The following is a 20,240-nucleotide window of genomic DNA, read 5'->3' as shown; positions in this document are numbered from 1 at the left end:
TCACTTCTCTTTGGTAAACACCTATGAGTAAAACTGCACAGTCATATGGCAAGCACACATTTAAGTTTGGAGTAAGCTGCCAAATTGTTATTGTTGTTGCTGAGTTGTAACACTTAAAAAAAAAAATAATGGGAATCCAAGTCCTTAGTGGAATATACTAATTGCAAATCTTTTCACATAGTCTTGTTTCCATTTTCTTAATGGTGGCTTTTCAAGAGTAGAGCTTTTTTTTTTTTTTAATATAAATTTATTTAATTGGAGATTAATTACTTTACAATATCGCATTGGTTTAAGAGTAGAACTTTTTAATTTGATACAGTCTAGTTTATCAATTTTTTTCTTTTATGATTTGCTGTTCTTGTGTCCTATGCAGAAAAAATTTTTGCTTACTGCAGATTTTCTTCTAGAAGTTTTTACTGTTTTCCTTTTATATTTAGAACATGATTCACTTCAAGCTATGTTTATGTGTGGCATGATGTAATGGTGTGGTAGGTAGCCTCTACAATGGCCCCTAATTTCCCTGCCCCGTGGTATTCACACCCTCACACTCAAGGGACTGTATCAACAACTTGCTTCTAATTAATGGAAAAAGAATTTAAGTGATGGGATGTCACTTTTAAGATTAGGTTAAAAAAGACCAGGACTTTTTAATTCTGTTTTTCCCCTACCTCCTTCTCTCTGTATGACTCTCTCTTGCTCTTTCTCTCCCCACCCTTCCTCTGAGGGAGGTAGGCTGTCATGTTCTGAGTCGATCTATGAAAAGGACTACAAGGCAAGGAACTAATGTGTCTTGACAATAGCAGTGAAGTCCTGAAGCCTGCCAGCTATAGAGAGCGCTTGGGAGTAAATCCTCCCCTGGTGGAGCCTTGAGACAGTTACAGCTTAGGCTAACACCTTGATGGCAGTTCCATGAGAGATCCTGAGTCAGAGGCATTCTGAGTCAGACCTGTCTGCATTCCTGAACCACAGAAGCTGAGAAAATAAATGTCTGTTGCTCTCAGCAATTAAGTTTTACAGTAAGCTGTTAAGCAAGAGTAGATAACTGATATAAAGGCTTTTAATAAAATTTAGAAAAATTTTGGCCTTTATTTCTTAAAATACCTCTGCTTCTACCCCACTTCCACCCATCTTTGTACTGCTTGATGTTGTCTTTCAAGTCACTGAGGTTCTGTGTTCATTCTCTTTTTCTCCCTATGCTACCATTTTTGGATAGTTTTTTTTTTTTTCTTCTTCTTCTTCCTTCCATCTTTAAGGTCTCCAGTCTTTTCTTCTGCAGTAATAATTTGCTGTTAATCCCATCTAGTAAATTTTAAAACTTCTGATATTATAATTCTCATTCCCAAGATGCCATTTGGTTCCTTTTTTTATAAATTTCATTTCTCTCCTGGTCATCTTTATGTGTTACATCACTAAAGATATTTATAATTGCTGACTTAAAGTTCTTGTCTACTGATTACATCACCTCTGTCATTTCTGGGTGGGTTTCTATGCACTGATTTTTCTTGGTTTTGAATACTAGTTTTGCTTATCTAGTATTAAAACTGTTGAATTTGTCTGGCAGGCAGTTAAATTACTTGAGGACAGTTTGATTATTTTGAGGCTTGGTTTTAAGTCCTGTCAAGGTGAATTTAGGATATCTTGACTGGAATAGTGATTCTGGAATTTTTACTGCATGCCCTGTGTGTTCAACAAGAATTCTCCATGCTAGTAGTTGGATGTAACCATAATATTTTCGAGCCCTCAGTAAGTGCTTCATGTTTTCCAGCTGATAGCTCCCCAGTCATTGTTTGCCTGGCCTCCTGAAGGATTTTCACTCTAATGCATAGTGACCCAGATTTTTAGAAAAACATTCAAGAGGACCACTATGCAGATTTCTGGAACTCTTTGTCTGTGTAACTCTCATCTTTTCTGGTTCTCTGCTAAACTTCAGTTAGTTCAGGTATCAAACTCTGATCTCTATTCTCCTCAACTGAGAGGGATCACTCACTGGGAGGTGGCTGGAATCTCCCTTTTGTGGACTATGGTTCTCAAACTGCTTGCAGGCAGAAATCCAAGGTGATTATGGATTTCACTTTGTTTTCTTGTCTCTGATGGATCAGAGAATCAACTGTTCCAAACATTTTGTCTAGTTTAATAGTTGTTTCTGGTGGGAAGTTAAGTCTGGCACAAGTTTCTCAATTATGGCAGGAGGTAAAGATTGCCAGAGGACATATTTAGAGAGTTGACATCTGGCATTTTCTAGAATCAAAACCAAGCCACACTTTCATAAAGCACACATTACAGTAACGTGAAACCTTTATTATACATGTCACAATGAAATGATAGAAAAACAAAGAGAATATTTGAAGCCACAGGAAAAGAGATTACTTTCAAAGGACTGTGAGCAGATTACTTCTCAACAGAAGTTAAGAGAGGCCGGAGATTAACAGATTGTTGTTTTTGATTTTCTGGAAGAAAACAACAGTCAACTTAGAATTCTATACCCAGCAAAAATATCATTCAAATATGAACATAAGGTAAATATGCAGATTTTATTTTCTGGGCTCCAAAATCACTGCAGATGGTGACTGCAGCCATGAAATTAAAAAATGCTTACTTCTTGGAAGGAAAGTTACAACCAACTTAGACAGCATATTAAAAAGCAGAGACATTACTTTGCCAACAAAGGTCTGTCTAGTCAAGGCTATGGTTTTTCCAGTAGTCATGTATGGATGTGAGAGCTGGACTATAAAGCAAGCTAAGCACCCAAGAATTGATGCTTTTGAACTGTGGTGTTGGAGAAGACTCTTGAGAGTCCCTTGGACTGCAAGGAGATGCAATCAGTCTCATCCTAAAGGAGATCAATCCTGAGTGTTCACTGGAAGGACTGATGTTGAAGCTGAAACTCCAATACTTTGGCCACCTCATGTGAAGAGCTGACTCATTTGAAAAGACCCTGATGCTGGGCAAGACTGAAGGCAGGAGGAGAAGGGGACAACAGAGGATGAGATGGTTGGATGGCATCACTGACTCAATGGACATGAGTTTGGATAAACTCTGGGAGTTGGTAATGGACAGGGAAGCCCAGCATGCTGTGGTCCACGGGGTCGCAAAGATTCGGACATGATTGAGTGACTGAAATGAAGGTAAATATATTTTACAGACAAAAGAAGTTGAAATTTTATCACTAGCATATCTTCACTAAAGGAACTTATGAATGATCTAATTTAGACACTAGGAGGCCTTACAAATAGCTGTGAAAAGAAGAGAAGTGAAAAGCAAAGGAGAAAAGGAAAGATATACCCATTTGAATGCATCGTTCCAAAGAATAGCAAGGAGAGATAAGAAAGCCTTCCTCAGCGATCAATACAAAGAAATAGAAGAAAACAATAGAATGGGAAAGACTAGAGATCTCTTCAAGAAAATTAGAGCTACCAAGGGAACATATCATGCAAAGATGGGCTTGATAAAGGACAGAAATGGTAGGGACCTAACAGAAGCAGAAGATATTAAGAAGAGGTGGTAAGAAAACACATAAGTACCATACAAAAAAGATCTTCATGATGCAGATAATCATGATGGTGAGATCATTCACCTAGAGCCAGATATCCTGGAATGTGAAGTCAAGCGGGCCTTAGAAAGCATAACTACGAACAAAGCTAGTGGAGGTGATGGAATTCCAGTTGAGCTATTTCAAATCCTGAAAGATGATGCTGTGAAAGTGCTGCATTCAATATGCCAGCAAATTTGGAAAACTCAGCAGTGGCCACAGGACAGGAAAAGGTCAGTTTTCATTCCAATCCCAAAGAAAGGCAATGCCAAAGAATGCTCAAACTACCACACAATTGTACTCATCTCACAGGCTAGTAAAGTAATGCTCAAAATTCTCCAAACCAGGCTTCAGCAATACGTGAACTGTGAACTTCCAGATGTTCAAGCTGGTTTTAGAAAAGGCAGAGGAACCAGAGATCAAATTGCCAACATCTGCTGGATCATTGAAAAAGGAGGAGAGTTCCAGAAAAACATGTTTTTCTGCTTTATTGACTATGCCAAGCCTTTGACTGTGTGGATCACAATAAGTTGTGGAAAATTTTGAAAGAGATGGGAATACCAGACCACCTGACCTGCCTCTTGAGAAACCTATATGCAGGTTAGGAAGCAACAGTTAGAACTGGACATGGAACAACAGACTGGTTCCAAATAGGAAAAGGAGTACGTCAAGGCTGTATATTGTCACCCTGCTTATTTAACTTCTATACAGAGTACATCATGAGAAACGCTGGGCTGGAGGAAGCACAAGCCGGAATCAAGACTATTGGGAGAAATATCAATAACCTCAGATATGCAGATGACACCACCCTGATGGCAGAAAGTGAAGAACTAAAGAGCCTCTTGATGAAAAGTAAAAGAGGACAGTGAAAAAGTTGGGTTAAAACTCAACATTCAGATAACTAAAATCATGGCATCTGGTCCCATCACTTCACGGCAAATAGATGGGGAAACAGTGGAAACAGTGGCTGACTTTATTGTTCTGGACTCCAAAATCACTGCAGATGGTGATTGCAGCCATGAAATTAAAAGATGCTTACTCCTTGGAAGGAACGTTATGACCAACCTAGATAGCACATTAAAAAGCAGAGACACCATGTTGTCAACAAAAGTCCGTCTAGTCAAGGCTATGGTTTTTCCAGTGGTCATGTATGGATGTGAGAGTTGGACTATAAAGAAAGCTGAGTGCCAAAGAATTGATGTTTTTGAACTGTAGTGTTGGAGAAGACTCTTGAGAGTCCCTTGGACTGCAAGGAGATCCAACCAGTCCATCCTAAAGATGATTAGTCCTGGGTATTCATTGGAAGGAATGATGTTGAAGATGAAACTCCAATACTTTGGACACCTGATGTGAAGAGCTGACTCATTTGAAAAGACCCTGATGCTGGGAAAGATTGAGGGCTGAAGGAGAAGCGGACGACAGAGGATGAAATGGTTAGATGGCATCACCGACTCAGTGGACCTGAGTTTGGGTGAAGTCTGGGATTTGGTGATGGACAGGGAGGCCTGGCGTGCTGTGGTTTATGGGGTCGCAAAGAGCTGGACACGACTGAGCGTCTGAACTGAACTGAGACACTAGGAAACTAGTTCCAGCTGGAATGCTTGAGATAGAAGAAGAAATTCAGAATAAAGAAAGTGGTAAATATATGGGCTAATATAAATGAACTGTAATTACACAAAACAATTAGTAAGGTGAAACAAAAACATTACAAAGCAGACTTTAAAATCTGGTGACAATATAATTTCCAAATCTTAGGGGGAGAAGTGGAATGATGGGGAAAAAACACTAAGTCAATAAAGAGTACAAGAAAGGAAACAGAAAGAAAGCAATGACAGAAGTATGGAAGTGGAAGTGTTAGCCACTCAGTCTTGTCTGACTCTTTGTGACCCCATGGACTGCAGCCCACCAGGCTCCTCTGTCCATGGAATTTTCCAGGCAAGAATACTGGAGTGGGTTGTCAGAAGATTCCCTTTTCCAGGGGATCTTCCTGATCCAGGGATGGAATCCAGGTCTCCCGCCTTTCAGGCAGATTCTTAACCATCTGAGCTACTAAAACAATGAAAACAAATCCCAGTATAGTTTAGACTACACTGGATATAAATGAACTAAATGATCTAAAGAAGAACAACATATTGTTTCTAAGAGACGTATTTATGGAAAACAGAAGTAATTAACAATAAAATAAGAAAAATATCCCCATTTATTCAGGAATTTTAAAATGTACTTATAAATAACATGGACTGAAAGAAGAAAAGATAAAAATTTTAAAATATTTAAAACTGAGTAATTGTGAAAATACTACATACATCAAAACATATGCTAAAGCTATGTCAGTATCTAGTGGAAATTTTATAACATTTAAGAATAGATGCATTAGGAAAAAATGAAAACCTGTGAGACATGCTTCTATTCCAAGAAGTTAGAAAAGGAACTACAACGTGAAAGTCTTATTTTGTCTGATTTAAGTACAGCTACCACTGCTCTCTTTCAGTTTCCACTTTGAGCCTGTGTCCTTAAAGTTGTCTCTTATAGGCAGTATATAAATGGGTCTTGTCTTTAGTTCACTCAGCCGCTCTATATTTTTGAATGAAGCCCTCAATCCACTTATATTTGGAGTAATTACTGATATGTAAAAATCTACCAATGCCTTCTCATTGACTGTCTTCTGGCTGTTCTGCACTTCTCATACTCCTTTTTTCCTCTCTCTCTGCCTTCCTTTGTGAATTGGCGATTTTTGTGACAAGTCTCCTCTTTGTCTTTTGCAAATCTAGTACAGATTTTTGCTTTGTGGTTACCACAAGGCTTACTCAAAACATCTTACAGATAGAACAGTCTATTTTATGCTGAATACAAAAACTTTGCTTGAATACAAAAACTGCCTTTTTTCTCCCCTGCCTCTTCAGTAATCTACCTCTTTTTATATTGTGTATTCATTAACAACTGTATTCATTATGGTAGTTATAGTTATTTCTAATACTCTGGTCCTTAACTTTTATACTATAATTATCAACACACCATTTTACAGTATTAGAGTTTTCGGAACTTGATTATTTACCTTTATCACTGTATTGTAAATTTTCATATTACTAATTAATATTTTTTAAATTCCAGCTTGACGAACTCCTTTCAGCATTTCTTGTAAGGCACGTCTAGTGATCATGAATTTCCTCAGTTTTTGTTTATCTGGGAAATTTCTGAGGGGATAACTGCTAATAGAGTGTTCCTGGTTGGCATTTTTTCCCCCTCCCCTCTCAGCACTTTGAACACATCATCCTATTCTCTAATTTCAACATTCTCTAACATCATACATAAAAACAAACTCAAAATGGATCAAGAACTAAGTAAGGCCAGATACAATAAAACTCTTAGAGGAAAACATAAGTAGAATACACTTTGACATAAACTGAAGCAAGATCTTTTTGGATCCACCTCCCAGAGTAATGAAAATACAGACAAAAATAAACAAAGGGGACCTAATTAAACTCAAAAGCTTCTGCACAGCAAAGGAAACTATAAACATAAAGGAAAAGACAACACAAAGAATGGAAGAAAATATTTGCAGATGAAGCAACAAGGGATTAATCTCCAAAATGTATAAAACAGCTTATGAAGCACACACACAAAAAACCCCAAACCAAAACAAAAAAAACCAAAAATCCAGAGACAGAAGACCTCAATAGACATTTCTCCAAAGAAGACATACAGATGGCCAAGAGACACATGAAAAGATGCTCAAATTACTAATTACTAGAGAAATGTTAATCACAATTACAATGAGATACTACCTTCTACCAGTCAGAATGGCCATCATCAAAAAATCTACAAATAAATGCTGGAGAGGGTATGGAAAAAAGAGAACCCTTCTACGTTGTTGCTGGGAATGTAAAGTGGGTATAGCCACTGTGCAGAACAGTTAAGGAGGTTCCTTAAAAAACTAAAAATACAGCTATCATATGATCTAGCAATCCCACTCCTAAGCATGTATCTGGGGAAAACCATAATTTGAAAAGATACATGCACTCCAACATTCACTGCAGCACTATTTACAACAGCCAAGAAACGGAGGCAACCTAAATGTCCATCAACAGAGGAACAGATAAAGAAGATGTGTACATATATACACAGTGGAATATCATTCAGCCATGCTACCGCTAGGTCGCTTCAGTTGTCTCCGACTCTGTGCGACCCCACAGATGGCAGCCCACCAGGCTACCCTGTCCCTGGGATTCTCCAGGCAAGAACACTGGAGTGGGTTGCTATTTCCTTCTCCAATGCATGAAAGGGAAAAGTCAAAGTGAAGTCTCTTAGTCATGTCCATAAAAAGAATGAAATGATGCCATCTGCAGCAGTGTGGATACTTCTAGAGACAGCCATGCTGAGTGAACTCAGATAGAGAAAGACAAATATGATATCTCTTACATGTGAAATCTCAAAAAATGGTATAAATGAACTTATTTACAAAACAGAAATAGATAGGTCATTTCAAAGAGGGCTGATGGGACCAAATCCTGGAGCCCTTAATGCTGTGACCAAAGACTGAATTCTCCATTGGATATAATAGTCACTTGATAGTGCTATGTTTTCCTGATGGAGATACAAGCCACTCATATCCATGACAAAACAGAAATAGAGTCACAGATGTAGAAAACAAATTTATGGTTACTGAGGGGGAAAGAACAAGGAGGAGGGATAAATTGGGAGATTGGGATTAACATATATGCACTACTATATATATATATACACACACACACATATATAAAAAATAGATAACTAATAAGGACCTACTGTATAGCACAAGGGACTCTATTCAATATTCTATAATGACATGGGAAAAGCATGTAAAAAAGAATAGCTGTATGTATACATTTAACTGATTCAGTTTACTGTAAATCAGAAACGAATACAATACTGTAAACTAACTATATTGTAATAACAATAAAAAATACATGTATAACTGGGGTAAAATTACTTTTCAAAAAATCAAGTGGTATTCCTGAAGTCATGGTTTGTAAAGGGCATTAACAATCTTTCTACCCCAGACTATAAGCAACAGACAGGGCTATACCAAAACTAGTTTGACAGACTCAAGGGAGTTAAATGCAACATTCTATGTCTTTCCTTTTGGCAAGTGCTTTGATCCATACCTCAGGAAATACAAACTAAAACAAAACACATTCACCATCAATAATCTACTGGGAGTGATTAGTTGGTGTTCACAAGTTACCTATACAATATAGCAGAATCCAAGGATTCAAGAAAAGTATTTTATGGGTTAAGAGTATGACAGAGATGATTACAATCATAAATATTTTTCAGTAAAACATATTAATGGGCATTACAAAGGAAATAAATGTTTCTGTGTATCTATATACGTGTGTGCATATATAGAAACACATGTATCAAAAATAGCCTATCATTTCATGTCAGATTTTGCCACAAAAGTGTAGGAAGATAACTTAGGAAAAAACTGTTTTCAGTTTTTTTAAATTTAGAATTGCAGATGATGAACTGTAGACTTGTATGAATTTTTTTAAAGTCCAGAGCTTCCTCATGTATGACATAGGGAGTGTGATGGTTAATTTTATGTGTCAAATTGGCTGGGCCATGGTGTCAAGATGTTTGGTCAAACATTATTCTGGATGTTTCAATGATAGTATTTTTGGATAAGATTTACATTTAAGTCACTGAACTTTGAGTAAAGCAGAACGCCTCTCATAATGTGGGTGGGCCTTATATAATCAGTTGATGGCCTGAATAGAACAAAAAGCTGACTTCCTCCAAGCAACAGGGTACTCTGCAACAGAGGACTTTTGGACTCGAACAGTAACACTGGCTTTCAGATTTCCAGCATGAATGCCTTTGGACTTGAAAAGGAACAGCTTGACTATCTAGCCTGCTAGTCTTCTCAATCAGAGTTTGGACTTGCCAGGCCTGTACAATCACTTGAACCAATTCATTAAAATAAACCTTTACACACACAGACACACACACACACATTCTCTCTCTCACATACACCTTATTGGTTCTGTTTCTCTGAAGAACCCTAATACAGGGAGCATAATAGCATTTACTTCATAAAGCTTTTGTGATGATTAAAGGAGTATGTAGAGTGGCAAACAGTGTATATTCAACATACAGTTACCATCATAAATATGTGTGCGGAGAAGGCAATGGCACCCCACTCCAGTACTCTTGCCTGGAAAATCCCATGGGCAGAGGAGCCTGGTAGGCTGCAGTCCATGGGGTCGCTAAGAGTCGGAAACGACTGAGCGACTTCACTTTCACTTTTCACTTTCATGCATTGGAGAAGGAAATGGTACCCCTCTCCAGTGTTCTTGCCTGGAGAATCCCAGGGACGGGGAGCCTGGCGGGCTGCCGTCTATGGGGTTGCACAGTGTCGGACACGACTGAAGCGACTTAGCAGCAGCAGAAATATGTGTGTGGCTTCCCAAGTGGTGCCGGTGGTGAAGAACCTGCCTGTCAATGCAGGAGATATAAGAGACATGGCTTCAATCCCTGGGTTGGGAAGATTCTCTGAAGGAGGAAATGGTAACCCACTCCAATATTCTTGCCTAGAAAATCCCACGGGCAGAGGAACCTGGCAAGCTACAGTCCATGGGGTCACAAAGAGACAGGACTTAAGTGACTTAGCATGCACATCATAATCTTTAGACTGATGTTAAACCTCATTTATTTTATATGGTTTTGTTCTTCCTTACATAAGCATTGTGAACTGAACAACATCAAGAATTACACTATGACAAGCACATGGTGGTGTCTTTGGACTGCACCGACTTAGTTAACCTGCAATTATGTTTCCCAGGATTCCTTTCCCTGCCTGGTCCTGGGCTGGTGTTGACCATAAGAGAAGTTTGTGCAGTAGCTGTGAAGGCTGGCAGGATACCTGGCCCTGTGGCAGCTCCTGCACAGCTGCTGATATGTTAGGTCACTATAATGGTGTGGGGCACCACCTGAACCTTCAGCAATTCCATTTTCTGCCTCTTGTTAGACCTCCTCTTTTGGCCTCTTGGACCATGTACAGATCCATGGTGAAGGGCAGCAGCCTCTCCTGCAGGTCATCCACAAAGTGGTTTGAGGTGGAAGTGATGAGAGACAGGTGAAAACAGGGCTTCAGTTTGTCCTTGTGAGCTGTTTCATCTGCATTCAGCTGTCCTTCACAACTGCTGGTTCAGAGACCCACAGTGACTTCAGGTTTAGCATCAGATGCAGAGACAAGTGCATTTAATTGAATTCTCTACCAGTGCCACTGCATAAGGTCTAATTCCTACAATAAATCCCATATTCCATTACTATTCAGTACTGTCCGGAGTAGTTCTGTTTCCTTGAATAAACCCTGATGCATAGAGAAATTGGTACCAGAAGTAGTTCCAGAAGAATATAACCTTATGAATGGGTACTCTAACTGGTTGTGAATTACCTAGAATTGTTCTATGCTCTGCTTAAATTTAAAGGTCAGTGGTAAAGGGGACTGTGATAATCCATGGTAAAAGAGTTAAATTATTACCTGTATAATCAAGTGCCTGTATACTGTAACATTTTGAGTGACTAAATAATGACAGGGAATGAAGAAAATAATGCAGCTTCCAGGTATAATGGAAAGCTCTGAAAATAAAAATAAAGGGCTCAGAGTTTTAAATTCTGAGTTCAAAGTCTAGGTTAGGGGGCCAGAAGCTGCTGTTATTACCCTAAAAGAAACCCTTATCTCCAGCAGTTGCAAAGCTGAATTTTCTGAAAATCAAATCCAAAGTCTAATCCCAGGAATGGCTGAATACCACCACAGGCTGAATGCATAACCTCGCAGGGTCTTTTTTCCCCTCCAAGTTGAAATGGGGACATGTGAACAGACAGACTCCAATGAAGCTGGAGCCTTGAAGCCCTAAATTCTGTAAGGCTTTCTCTGAGAGTAGAAGCAGTTCTTCTTCTCTATTTGGGAAGGTAAGTCTCCTTTGCCTGAAGAATATGTAAAGGACTCACCTAAGGAGGTTGCCTTGCAACGAATAGGTAACTTCTTTCAGGAATTACCGTGCCATCATCCATTGCTTCTACATCTATGGCCAGATTGAAGTCTACTTAGCTCTAGGAAATGAGGTAGAAGACGAGACCTCTGAGGTGGCAGAAAGCACCATGATAATTACATGATTTTGCCAATTTTACATAGAAATCAGAGAGTATGTGTGACTAGATCCTAAGGGTGCTAGATTACAGCAAAAAAAAAAAACAACAACACTGGATGAGGCCATGTTTACCAATATGGGCTCACAAAGCAGATATTCTATATCCAATGAATTAGCTCAAGTATTTTGGTTTGCTTGGTTGGTTGAACAAAATCTGGATTCAAAGGCGACCTATATGGAATACTGAAATGTAAAAAACTCGTTGTGCAGCACGGAGCAGACTTTCTCAAGCATGGCACTACTAACACCATTGGCTGGAAAATTCTTTGCTGTGTGGGGCTGTGCTGAGCACTGCAGGATGGTTACCAGCACCCCCGGCCCCTATACACTAGCTATCAATAGTGTCCCTTAATGTGTCTGAATATTTTCAAGAGAAATGTTCCCCAGGAAGAGAGGAGGACACACTCATCCCCACGTGAGAATCTGGTGTTGAGAAAGTTATCAGAGGTCAGGGAGACTGCCTCCTTCAGGAGGGTCTAGAGGACACTGCCTTCACCAGGACTATGAGAAATACAGTCAGGAGGGGTGCCTCATTATCCCTGAAGAGCTCTGTAGTGGCTATTCTCTGGGGGACAGAAATGACAGTGGGAACTGCTACCATGGATCTGGACTACCTGAATTTAATGAAAATGATACAATTCTCAACAGCAAGGGCAATGTAGTGGCCTTAAACCTCCAAAGCAAATGCAGTCATCATTACAACAGCAGTAGAGTTCAAATAGTAACCCGCAGAATCTGATTTGCAGAGATCTTTGGGGCTTGATAATTTTATCACTGTCATCCTAGAATTGAAATAGATGGGCAGTCTACTCAAGTCTTGTTTGATCTGCAGAAGAAAAGCTCCAGATCTTATGAATAGCAGTGTTTAATCACTATAAGACAGTGTCATGGCTCTTTAACCCGAAGAATTGATGCTTTTGAGCTGTGGTGTTGCAGAAGACTCTTGAGAGTCCCTTGGACTGCAAGGAGATCCAACCAGTCCATTCTGAAGGAGATCAGCCCTGGGATTTCTTTGGAAGGAATGATGCTAAAGCTGAAACTCCAGTACTTTGGCCACCTCATGTGAAGAGCTGACTCATTGGAAAAGACTCTGATGCTGGGAGGGATTGAGGGCAGGAGGAGAAGGGGACGACAGAGGATGAGATGGCTGGATGGCATCACTGATTCGATGGACGTGAGTCTGGGTGAACTCCAGGAGTTGGTGATGGACAGGGAGGTCTGGCATGCTGCGATTCATGGGGTCGCAAAGAGTCGGATACGACTGAGCTACTGAACTGAACTGAAACTTGAATCTGTTCAGATTCAGAGCCCCTTGAGTGGAGGAAGAAGTTGCAGGTTCCTTTAAAGGAACCTTTTATACATTCATATATACTTCCTCCTAGCTTTTCCCTAAAAAGGACCTGTGAAGAGTAGGCAGGGTAACCATGCAACGGGGAAGGGAAATTCAGACACTTTAACGATTACTGGAAACGACAAATTCCTAGAGATTCTAAATACCACTGTGGTCCATCAAGCAGAGGAGAAGTAATTGCAGGTGGGTCATCAAAGGACTTTCGGCTTGAGCTGTCTCAGCGGGCCCAGGGTGTCCATAATCCTACCTTGTGGTTGTTTCCTGATTCTGAGATACATAATTGGGAGACATATTAAGCAACTAACTGGCAAAATCCATACACTGGTTCCCTAACCAGTGAAGTGAGGGCTGTTATGATAGGAAAAGGCCAAGTAGCATTTGATGAAGTCCAGTGAATAGAGGAAAAGTAGAATAAATGCTGGATTTTAACTTCATCTTTCCAGAAAAAGCTGTTTCTATAATATCTTCCAAAGGTGACCAAAGAATTTTTTCTTTAATATCATTCTGAAGTCACAGACTTTTAATATATTTGGTATGTTAACATTTACTGCAGATATTTTCTTTGATGAACTATCAAACTGTCACCATATAGGCCAGTGGGAGCTTCCTCAAGTTGGCTACTGGGTCCTTTTGATTTGATCCCAATAATCTTGGTATTGTCCATGCCTTTCGCTACCACAAAGTGTTTCCTAGGCTCATCCTGTACTTTCCTATCCGAGATCTGTAATCAGTCATTTCTCTAAGGAGTCCTGGTTTCTTTTAGGATACCTCACCTGCATCTGAATACTGGCCACTGTATCTAGGTCCTTTCACCAGTCAAAGCTAGTAAATACCCTGACAAGGGTAGAATAGTACACACACTGTACACTATGCTTTTTTTTTCGTTTTCACTTAATATTTTGGATACTGCTCCATGTGTAAGTATTTTGGCTGAGATTACACTATATCTCTATATCGTCAGGGCAGGGGGTATTAACAAATGTATAATATTAAGGATTCTGACCAATTAATATGATATCTCTATTTACTTAGACCTTTATTTTTAATATCCTAGTTTTCACGAGAAAGTCTTACACATTCTTTGTTAAATTTATTCACAGACATTTGATATATTTTGATACAACATAAATTATACTATTTTTAAAGTTTTATTTTGAAATGTTTGTTGCTGGGATGTGGAAACACAATTGGTCTGTGAATTATTTTGGATTTTCTACACATACAATCATTATGTCTGTGAAGAATGACTGTTTTCTTCTTTTCCAGTCTGTATACCTTTTATTTCCTTTTCTGGACATAGTGCACTGATTAGGACTTCTGGTACAAATACTAACAGAAGTGGTAATAGTGGTCTTGGTCATCTTTCCAGTCTTCAAAGAAAAGCTATTAAGATTTATGTTTTGCTATTCAGAATAATGTTTGATTTAGAAGAGATACCTTTATAAAATTAAGTAAATTCTATTTCTAGTTTGCTGAGACATATTAAAAATCAAAAATGGATACATATTAAATTTTCTCAAATACTTTTTCTATCTCTATTGAGATAACCTTATGATTCTTCTCTTTTAATAAGTAATGTGGTAAATTACATCAATTTGTTTTCTAATGCTTTAATAATTTTGCATTCCTTGGATAAAGTCAAACTGGTAATAATTTTTTGTTATTTAATGCAAATAGATGCTTTTTATAATTCATGTAACGTTTTTAGCCATGAGAGGACAGGTCCAAATGTCCTAGCTCACCAATAAACACAAGCAAAATTTTCCCTTTCTTTCAAACTAATTCTAAATACATTTTCATTCCAGCATTTCACTAAAACTGTTCTTATTTTTATTATCAATAATAAAAGCACCACAGGGTACCAAACCGAAAGGTTCATTCTCAGTTCTATCTTACTCAACCAGTCACTAGCATTTTATAAAACACTATGGTTGGTGGTGGGGGCAGGGGGGTTGGCCAAGCTAGCAGAATAAAAAGACTCCAAGCTCACTTCCTCTCAAAAGTAATAACTATCTGCAGAACAGCCATCAGTGAAAAAGCCCAAAACCTACCAGAAAAGATATAAACTAAAGACATAGTGAAGGAGCCACAGTGAGATGGGTAGGAGGGATGGACTCCTGATATAATCAAGTCCTATACTCTCTGGTGGGCAACCCACAAACTGGAGGATAATTATATGCAGAGTGAGAGTTCTGAGCCCCATGTTGGGTTCCCCAGCCTGGAGGTTCTGTACTGTGAACACAAACCCCTGGAGATCTGGCTTTGAAGGCTAGTGGGGCTTAATTTCAGGAGCCCCATAGGACTGAGGGAAATAGACTTCACTCTTAAAGGGCACACACAAAATCCTACATGCACCAGGACCCAGGGCAAAAGCAGTAATTTGATTGAAGCCTGGGCCAGACTTACCTTGTTGGAGAGTCTCTGGGAGAAGTGGGGATGCCTGTGACTCTTCCTGTGGACATAGACACTGGTGGTAGCCATACTTAGGAGCTATCTATTGTATAGCTACTGATGCTTGTGGCTGCCATCTTGAAATCTTCCCTCTGGTTCATTAGTGTCAGGACTTGACACCACCCAACAGCCTGTAGGCCCCAGAATTGGGATGCTTCAGGCCAAAAAATTAACTGAGTGGGGTTACAGACCACTCATCAGTAGACAGGCTGCTTGCTGCTGCTGCTAAGTCGCTTCAGTTGTGTCTGACTCTTTGCGACCCCATGAACTGCAGCACACCAGGCCTCCCTGTCCATCACCAACTCCCTGCCTCTAAATATGGCCCTGCTCAAAGGACCAAGACTCCGCTCCACCCACCACTGAGCAGGCAATAGCCCTGCCATCCAGGAAGCCTGCACAAGCCTCCAGACCAGCCTTACCCACCAGAAGGTAGACACCAGAGGCAAGAAAACCATGATCTAGCAGCCTGCATATCCAGTCCACTAACAGTAGGCCAACACAAGCTTTGGAACACAGCAATCCCCCATAAGCAACTGTGTCAAGAACCTGCCCCCGCTCATCAGCAATCTGACATCAGCTCTGGGATCCGTGGGCCCTACAGCCAGATTCCAGGAAGCGGCTCTGCTCGCCACTAGTATGGCATTAACCCCAGACCTAGAATCACAAAGCAGAGGGCAGGCAACAGCTCAGAGTCTTATAAATGCTGACTCTGCCCACCAGAGAGCCAGCACTAGCCTGAGGCCCCTGAGGGTTCCACAACAAGCTGCTTCATAACTGGGTCTCACTAACTAGTTCACAGGAGCATCCATATAAGATACGGCCTGGCAACCAATCAGGCTACAGGACAACAAGCCCACCAGACTGCCACACAGTCAGCCCGCCACAACAGAAGGACCCATGCAGCCCTCTTGGGGTACCCCTAGAACCTACAGTTTGAGTGATGAGAGGGGAGTGTACTGCTGGGATGCATAGGATGTTTCCTACAGAAGGCCGCTTCTCTAAAGTTGAGAAGTGTGACTAATCTACCACATACGTAAAGATACAAATAGCAACTTAGGCAAAACGAGGAGGCAGAGGAATATACTCCAGATGAAGGAAGAGATAAAATCCTAGATGAAGAAATAAGTGTAGACAGACAATATACCAGGAAAGGGTTCAGAGTAATGACTGTAAAGATGATCAAAGAACTCGGGAAAAGAATACATACAGAGAGTGAGAAGTTAGTAGTTTCTGTTATAAAGAGAAAACATAAAAGACCAACTAAACAGAGATGAAGACTACAAATGAAATGAAAAATACACTAGAAGGAAACAACAGGAGACTGAATGATACAGAGGAATGCATCAGTGAGCTGGAAGACAGAACTAGGGAAGTCACTGCCACTGTACAGATAAAGAAAAAAAATAAAAAGAAATGAGGATAGTGTCAGAGACCTCTGGGACAACGTCAAGCATTGTCAAGCATACATTGACAACGTCAAGCAGAGCATTAGCATTTCAGAGAGAAAGGGTCGGAGAAAATATCTGAAGTCATAATAACTCAAAAGTTCCTAAGCCTAGGAAAAGAAACAGTCCAGGAAGTGCAGAGAGTTCCAAAGAGGAACCATACTAAGACACATGATAATTAAAATGACAAAAATTAAAGATAAAGAGAGAATATTAAAAGCAGCAAAAATATTAAAAAACCAATAAATACCATACAAAGGAATGCCCATAAATTATCACCTTATTTTCCAGCAGAAATTCGGCAGGCCAGAAAGGAGTGGCACAATATATGTAAATCGATGAAAAGAAAAAAACAAAAATCCTACAACCAAGAATCTTCTACCCAGCATGGTTCTCCTTCAGATTTGACAGAGAAATTAAAAGTTCTATAGATAAACAAAAGATAAACTTGAGCACCAGCAAAACAGCTTTCCAACAAATGTTAAATGAAGTTATCTAGGAGAAAAAGAAAGGCCACAACTAAAAACAAGAAAATTACTGAATGGAAAAGCTCACTAGTAAAGGCAAACACACAGTAAAGGGAGGAAATCATCCACACAAAAAGCTAGTAGGGAGGTTCAAAGGCCAAAGTAGTAAAATCATCTGTATCCACAATAAGCTGTTAAGGGACACGCAAAACAATCAGATGTAAAATATGAAATAAAAAATAGTAATCATGGAGGGAAGAGAGTACAAATGCAGGTATTTACAATGCATCTGAAATTAGAGATCAGCAATGTAAAACAATGTTAAGATCATGGCATTTGGTCTCATCACTTCATGGGAAATAAATGGGGAAACAGGGGAAACAGTGAGAGATTTTATTTGTTTGGGGGGCTTCAAAATCACTGCAGATGATGACTGCAACCATAAAATTAAAAGACGCTTGATCCTTGGAAGGAAAGTTATGACCAACCTAGACATCATATATTAAAAAGCAGAGACATTACTTTGCCAACAAAGGTCAGTCTAGTCAAGGCTATAGTTTTTCCAGCAGTCATGCATGGATGTGAGAGTTGGACTATAAAGAAAGCTGAGCACTGAAGAATTGATGCTTTTGAACTGTGGTGTTGGAGAATACTCTTGAGAGGCCCTTGGACTGCAAGGAGATCCAATCAGTCCATCCTAAAGGAGATCAATCCTGAATGTTCATTGGAAGGACTGACGTTGAAGCTGAAACTCCAATATTTTGGCCACCTGATGCGAATAACTGACTCATTTGAAAAGACCCTGATGTTGGGAAAGATTGAAGGCGGGAGGAGAAGGGGACGACAGAGGATGAGATGGCTGGATGGCATCACTGACTCGATGCACGTGAGTCTGAGTGAACTCCGGGAGTTGGTGATGGACAGGGAGGCCTGGCGTGCGCAGTCCCTGGGGTCGCAAAGAGTCAGACACCACTAAGCGACTGAACTGAACTGAATGTAAAAAAACAATTAAAACTGCTTTGTATTTAAAGCAATATGATTTACAAAAACCTTGTGGTAACCACAAAACAAAAATCTGTAACAGACATACACACATAAAAAAGAAAAAGGAATCCAAACACTAAAGATAGTCGTAAGTCACAAAGAAGAGAACAAAAGAAAGGAAAAATCTCCAAAAACAAGCCCCAAACAATTAACAAAATGGCAGTAAGTACATCTCAATAATTATCTTAATTTTGAATTGTCTAAATGCTCCAACCAAAAGACATAGACTGGCTGACTGTATACAAAAACAAGACCCATACACATGCTGCCTACAAGAGACTTCAGATCTAGAGACACACACAAAGCTAAAGTGAGGAAATGGAAACAGGTATTCCATACAAATGGAAATCAAGAGACGGCCAGAGTAGCAATACTTAGATAAAACAGACTGTAAGATTAAGACTGCTGGAAGAGACAAAGGAGGACAACACATAATAATCAAGGGATAAATTCAAGAAAAAGATATAACAAATATAAATGTATATGCACCCCATATATGAGCACCTAAATATATAAGGTAAATATTAATGGACATAATAGGAGAAACTGACAGGAAATAATAATAGTCAGGGACTTTAACATCCCACTTACATCAATGGACAGATCATCCAGACATACAGTTAGTAAGGAAATCCTTGCCTTAAATGACACATTAGATCAAATGAACTTAATTTACATACAGAGAGAATATTCTACCTGAAAGCAACAAAATACACATTCTTTTCAAGTGCAAATGGAACATTCTCCAGGACAGATAACATGCTAGGCCAGAAAATAAGCCTTGATAAATTTAAGAAAACTGAGATCATATCAAGTATCTTTTTCAATCACAAATCTATGCAACTAGAAATCAACTACAGGAAAAAACTATAAAACTACAAACGTGGAGGCCAAACTATAGCTACAAAATCATCAATAGAGCACTAAATCAGAGAGGAAATTTTTAAAATTCCTAGAGACAAATGAAAATGAAAACACAACAATTCAAAACTTACGGGACACAGTAAAACCAGGTCTAAGAAGGAAGTTTACAGTGATACCTGCTTATCTGACATTTTCCCAAAAAGGACACACAGATGGCCAATAGGCATATGAAAAGATGTCCAATATCACTATCATCAGGGAAATGCAAATCAAAACCACAATAAGATATCACTACACACCTGTCAGAATGGCTAACATCAAAAGGAACACAAATAACAAGTGCTGGCAAAAATGTGGTGAAAATGGAATGCTAGTACACTGCTGGTGAGAATGTAAACTGATGCACTCACTGTCGATAACAGTAAGGAGGGGGAGAAAAAAACAGTATGGAGGTTTCTCAAAAACTAAAAATAGAAGTACCAATTCCACCCTTGGGTATTCATCTGAAAGAAAAAAAAACCCACTAATTCGAAAAGATACATGCACTCCAAAGTTCACAGCAGCAATATTTACAATTGCCAAAAAATGGAAGCAACTTAAGTGTCCATCAATAGATGAATGGATAAAGAAGACGTGAAATATATACACAGTAGAATACTACTTGGCCAAGAAAAGAAACTAGTGAATATAACAAAAAGAAACAGGCTTGCAGCTACAGAAAACAAACTGTGGTTATTGGTGGGGAGAGAGAAGTGGGGAGGGTTAGTATAGGGGTGGTGGATTCGGAGGTACAAACTACTAGGTATAAAATAAGCAAAAGCATATATTGTGCAACACAGGGAATATACCCAATATTTTACAGTAACTATAAATTAAAATGTTGTGAATCACTAT

At 39.3% G+C, this 20,240-nt stretch overlaps 1 protein-coding gene and 1 non-coding gene across 3 annotated transcripts in view; one reads left to right on the top strand and one right to left on the bottom strand.

Annotated features, from left to right (window-relative positions):
• SCLT1 (sodium channel and clathrin linker 1) overlaps positions 1-20,240 on the bottom strand; it is a 225,907-nt gene that overhangs the window by 38,061 nt on the left and 167,606 nt on the right. The gene's annotated exons all lie outside the window — the stretch shown is intronic.
• Positions 8,004-8,130, top strand: LOC133229284 (small nucleolar RNA SNORA25). Its single transcript, XR_009730519.1, has one exon. It is a non-coding gene; the product is annotated as a small nucleolar RNA SNORA25 (small nucleolar RNA).

This window comes from Bos javanicus, chromosome 17 (genome assembly GCF_032452875.1).
Source record: "Bos javanicus breed banteng chromosome 17, ARS-OSU_banteng_1.0, whole genome shotgun sequence".
In the NCBI taxonomy this organism is placed as follows: Eukaryota; Metazoa; Chordata; class Mammalia; order Artiodactyla; family Bovidae; genus Bos; species Bos javanicus.
This window is presented reverse-complemented; position numbering and strand designations above follow the sequence as displayed.